This window comes from Coenobita brevimanus, chromosome 103, assembly GCF_032717465.1.
Source record: "Coenobita brevimanus isolate Jiangsu-jjx chromosome 103, ASM3271746v2, whole genome shotgun sequence".
In the NCBI taxonomy this organism is placed as follows: domain Eukaryota; kingdom Metazoa; phylum Arthropoda; class Malacostraca; order Decapoda; family Coenobitidae; genus Coenobita; species Coenobita brevimanus.
The window spans coordinates 5,647,694-5,654,006 of record NC_137056.1 but is presented as its reverse complement, the minus strand read 5'-3'; positions in this window follow the sequence as shown (position 1 = coordinate 5,654,006).

Below are 6,313 nucleotides of genomic sequence, written 5' to 3'. Positions count from 1 at the left end.
CCAGAACTACCATCATAACCACTGCTGCTATTGCAACCACAACCAACACCACCACCACTACGACCATACCAAGACAACACAAACATCAACACCATTATAACCATCACTACCACTTCCTTCTCCATCAAAATCACCACTACTGCAGCTACCCCTACCGCAATCACCATCACAACCACTATTTTCACCACATGTAAAGCCAATACCACTATAACTACTGCTACCACAACCACGACCACCTTTGCCATCCCTACCACGGTCACTGGTTACCACTGCCATAGCTATCCCTACCACACTAACCACAGTCACAACCACCACAGTTACCACAAGCACCATGCGAGTAGTATCCCAGATATCACTATAACCACCCTCACAACCACAGCCCTCAGCAATACTACCATAACCACAGCTACAATCGCCAGAACAACCACTATCATAAACACCATCTCAACTTCTACGACAACCACCATCATCACAACAACCACAACCACCACGACTATTACCACCGTCGCCACCACCACCACAACTACTACCACCACCACCACCACCACAACTACCACCAGCATCAGGGTCTAAGCACACAAGACCCTCCATCCATGAGAAAGGAAGAGGAGGAACTGATTCAATTATGGAGAGAGAGAGAGAGAGAGAGAGAGAGAGAGAGAGAGAGAGAGAGAGAGAGAGAGAGAGAGAGAGAGAGAGAGAGAGGATACTTTGATACTTCCCAACACCTGAGTGCTTTAGTAATGAGCCTAACATCCCCCCCCCTCTCTCTCCCTCTCTCACACAGCGTTTCCAGGGAGAAGCTGAAGTAAGCGCTATATCATCACTAACAACAACAGAAACAACAATATCATCATCATCATCACTATCGGCATCACCATCATTATTATCACCAACATTACTACCACCCTCATCAGCACTGCCAACACCACTACAATCAACAACAATAATAACAACAACAACTGCTAGCATCATCACCAACACCACCATCACCAACATCTTCAATGTCACTACGCCAACACACCACCACTAATACCACCACTACCACAACCACCACCACCATGTAACATCTTCAGTATCACCACACCATCACAACACTACTTACATCATCACCACCACCTCCAACAACAACAACAACAACAACAACCAAACAAACAAAAACGGACAAAACTTCCCTGATTGACAAATGGACAAAAACAAGAGGGCAGGACACGATGAATGAAACTTTATGGACAGAACTGTGAACAAACTTGCTGGACAATGCCTTACGTAAGATAGTGACGAGATGGGAGACCTGGGTAAAGGTGAGTGTCAGGTGAAAGTGAGGACTGGGTTAGGTGGGGCTTAGGTGAGAGTGAGGACGGAGTTATGTGGGTGTTAGGAGAAAGTAAGGGGTACCGGTATGTTATGTGAAAGAGGACTGTGTTAGGTGAACGTGAGGACTATGCCATGAGAAAGCGAGGACTGTGTTAGGTGAAAGTGAGGAATGTGTTAAGTGAAACTGGAGACTGTTAGGTGAAAGTGGGGACTATGTTATGTGAAAGCGAGGACTGTTAAGTGAAAGAGAGGGTTGTCTTAGGTGAAGGTGAGGGCTGTGTCAGGTGAAGGCGATGTCTGTTGAGTGAAGATGGTGTCTCTTGGGTGAAGGTGATGTCTGTGTTCGAAGAAGGTGATATAATGTTAGGTGAAGGTGATGTCTGTGTTAGGCGAGTAAGAGGTGAAGGCTAGGCTAGTATTTCTCCTATTATTCGTCTTGTCTATTATTGTTCATTAATATTTTCATTATTTTACACAATTCTCTCTACCTCGCTGTCAGAGTTGATATTTCTCCCCCCCCCCTCTATCTGACTGTCTCTGTCTCTCTCTTTCTCTGTCTGTCTGTCTGTCTCTCTCTCTGATGGTGTTTCACGCAGTCCTTTATATACTCATGTAATGTTATATATAAGATCATTACACAATAGTACTAATATTAATAATTTAGGAAAAAAAGGAAGGAAAAGACAGAGATGGGGAAAGAAGGAAGAAGGAAGACGAAGAAAAACACGGAGAAGGGAAGAGAAAGGTAGTGGAAGAAAAGACGGAGAAGAGGAGAGAAGCAGGAATAAGAAGAAAAAGACGGAGAAGGGGAGAGAAGGAAGGAGCAAGAGGGAAGGGGGGTAGGAATGGAGTTGTACGAAGCTAAAAGCAAGAGAGAAGGTTGTACATTAAAAAAAAAAAAAAAAGTGGAAGAAAAAAGAGATACTGTTTAATTTTCTCTTCCCCCCCCCTCTCCCTCTCTCTCTCTCTCTCAGCCCGCACACCCTCACACTCCATCTCCCTTAACCTTGCTCTACTCCCTCCCCTTAACCTCTTCTTTTTTCCTCCTTTACTTTCTCTCGCTTTCTTTGCGTCTTCTCTCTCTCTCTTGCTGCTACTTCTACATGTCTTATAATCATACTGACATCATCATCATCATCATCATTTTCCTTTTCTATCAGTACACTACACACACACACACACACACACACACACACACACACACACACACAAAAGTATCTATTTATCTCTCTATATTCCTCTCCCACCCCTATCCTCTGTGTTTTCATTTTCTGTTTCCCGCTTCGTTATCTTCATCCTCCTGTTTTTTCCCTTTACATTTTCTTAATTTATACATTCCGTTTTCTTCTCATTCTTCCTCCCCCCCATTTCACTCTCCTTCATCTCCTGTTGCCCTTTCCTATCACTCTTCCTTCTCCTCCTCCCATCCTTTTTTCCTACCTCCTTCTGTTTCCTATTTTACATAACCTTCTATCCTCTCATTTTATTCCTAATGCCTTATTATAATTTTTTTTCTTATTTTCCTTATTTATCGTCTTTTCCAGTCGTTTGTTTTTGTTTTTCTTTTTTATACAATATTCATTTTTCTTCTCCCTTTTCCTCTTCTTCTTCCAACTCCTCCAAGTTCTTATCTTCTCTTTTCCTCTTTATTTCTTCCTCGGTCCACTGTTCTCTCCACTCTCTTCTCCTCTCCTCCTCCTCCTCCTCCATTTTTCTTTACATTGCCTTTTTTCTTCTTTTTTCCTTTTCTTCCTCCTCACACTTTCACTTCCTCTTCCCATCTCCCTCATACTCGCACTCTTCTTCTTTTCTCTCTTCTCCTTCCTCATCCCGTTCTCTTATTAGTTCTATTTTTTCTTCTCTCTTTCTCCCTCTTCTTCCTCCCCCTCTCCTCCTCCCCCCAGTAATCGGCCTCCCCCCCCCCACTCCTCGAGGTTTCAAGATAATGAAATGCGGCGTGGTGAACCCTTAGAGTGTGTGTGTGAGGTTGTGGTTGTTGTGGTAGTGCGCTCTCTCTCTCTCTCTCTCTCTCTCTCTCTCATTTCTGTTCTTTTTATACATTCTGTTCAATAATTTTGCTGTCTTTCTAAACCGCCATTTTTTCCCCATTTATCTATCTATATATATCTCTCGACCATTTATCTGTTCATATTCATCTGTGTCCTTTTTATTCCTTTCTTATCCACCCTTTCTTCCCTCTTCCATCCTTTTCTAGACTTTCCCTAATTTTCTATATTGTTTTCAATTTTGTCCTTTCCTATTCTCTCTCTCTCTCTCGCTGTCACTTAGTCATACTCACGCGCTTAATAATTATCTTTCTCCTGTCCTTCCCTAACCTACCTTTTACTCTCCTCTCCTCTTCCTTCCTCCCTCCTCTCCTCTTGCAACATCGCTTACCCTCTTCATTTCTCTCCTTCTTCCCGATCCCTTACTTCTCTTCATTTATTTTCTCTTTGGCAGTTGAAAACAAAACACACACACACACACACACACACACACACACACACACACACACACACACACACACACACACACACACACACACACACACACACACACACACACACACACACCTATCTATCTATCTGTCGATCTATTAATATTTCTATCTATTTGTCTGCCAGTCCTTAACGGACCACACACAAATACGTAACTCTCTCTCTCTCTCTCTCTCTTTGTCTCTCTCTCTCTCTCTCTCCCTCTCTGCCCACCCAGCCCCGGTCATATATCACAAATGACATATAATTTTCCATCATACTAACACAGGCCTCCATTTTCCTCTGGCTATATCATGTTAGAATACATTAATAGCGATGGGGATGAGATGGGGTATGGGGAGTAATAGTAAGGGGTATGGGATGGGGAGTATTGGGGATGGCATGCAATATGGGGTGGGGACTGAATGGATATGGGGGAGGCTCATGGGGTAAGATATATGGGATGGGGGACGGGAAGCAGTGGATACAGGGTGAGGATTGAGGTGAAATGGGGTGAAGGGATGAGGAGTAATGGGTATGGAAGTAATAGGTATGGGGAATAATGGGTATGGGGTAATGGGTATGGAAATAATGGGTATGCGGAGTAATAAGTATGGGAGAAATTAGTATGGGGAGAATCAAAGAAAAGAAGAGAGAGAGAGAGAGAGAGAGAGAGAGAGAGAGAGAGAGATCTACTTAATATTCAAGGTTGTTTCTCGATTTAATTTTATGGAGACTGACTGAGGGACTGTGAGGGAATGATAGCAAAAGTGACTGGTGGTGGTATGACTGGTGGTGGCATGACTAGCGGTGATGTGACTGGCGGTGGTGTGACTGGCGGTGGTGTGGCTGGCGGTGGTGTGAATGGTGGTGGTGTTACAGGTGGTGGAGTGACTGGTGATGGTGTGACTGGTGGTGGTGTGACTGGTGGTGGTGTGACTAGTGGTGGACTGGCGGTGGTGTGACTGGTGGTGGTGTGACTGGCGGTGGACTGGTGGTGGTGTGACTGGTGGTGGTGTAACTAGCGGTGGTGTGACTAGTGGTGGACTGGTGGTGGTGTGACTGGTGGTGGTGTGACTTGTGATGGACTGACTGGTGGTGGTGTAACAGGGGGTGTGACTGGTATTAAACAAGGGTGTTGATGAGGATGGATGTACGAGGAAGAGCCTTAAGATGGACAGGCCACGTGGAGAGAATGAAGAGTGGAAGACCGACAAGAGGTGTACGTGAATGAGGTGGAAGGAAGGAGAGGAAGAAACTGAGGATGAGATGGAGGGAGAGTAGTCTGGAATGAAGAGTGAAAGATAGACAAGAAGTGTACGTGAATGCGATGGAAGGGAGAAACTGAGGATGAGATGGAGGGAAAGTAGTCTGTTGGCGGAGGGCAGGGTGACATGGAGGTGATTAATTCTGTTTCTGGCCATCCCTTCCAGGATTTAGGCATCTGTCAACAAAGAGACAGATATAGAAAGATTGCCAGATATGGACACAGTTAGACAGATAGATACAAATATAGATAGACAGATAGACAGGTAAACAGGCGGACAGATAAAGAAAGATACACAGTACAGATAAATAGATTTTACTGATATATTATTAACGACGCTGAATAAGGCTACATTTAACACCTCAGGTTGGAAAAGTATCCCCTAAACTAAATCAAATCATCCGGAAGTGGCATAAATAAAAAAAAAATGGGTACCAGTACATCTTAATGAAGGGGGTGAGGTGTAACAGGGGAGAATAAGTCGCTGAAGAAAATGTGTTACGGAAAGCTTCTAAGCCAACGAGAAGACGGTCCTGTGATGGTCCAGTTCTTTTGTAGTGACAGGTCTCGCTCCTGGCTCTCTCTCTCTCTCTCTCTCTCTCCAACATTTTTTTTTATTCTCTCCATTCTTCACTGTTCTCCCTCCCTGCACCTCCCCTCCCCCCTCTCCCTCTGGTCGTTTATAAACGTTTTATTCTCTCTCTCTCTCTCTCTCTCTTTCTGTCATCGTCAGAAGCGAAAGGCCCTTTGTTTTACCCTCTGTATACACAGTTACCATTTTTTTCCCCCGATATCAACAGCTATAACATTTTCCTTTGAGTGATGTGTTAGTTATTTTATGAAAAGAAGTGTAAATCTGTTGAAGCTCTGGGGATCCTGACTATTTTTAAAAATCTGTAATACTGTGTACTTTGCTACGTGTACATCCATTACGTAATAAGTAGGCCTGTATTAATTATTTTAACATTATAACCTAGTCATAATAGTTGATAACCACTAAGCACGTATTCAGTACTTTAACATTTCTAGACACTGTAGTTTAATTACCCTACGATTCCGAATGTCTGGCAACAATATACTAAAACTTTATAAGGCAGTGAAGGGCTTAGTATCACGTCAGGTAGTCGTGTGGTGGTGTTGAGTGTTTACGGTTTTGTTGATTGTTTTCACGACGGTAATGAAATTCGATGGCACTTCTGAGACAGGGATGAGTCTCCTTGGTTACTAGTCAGATCAACCCTCCCTTCTGTGA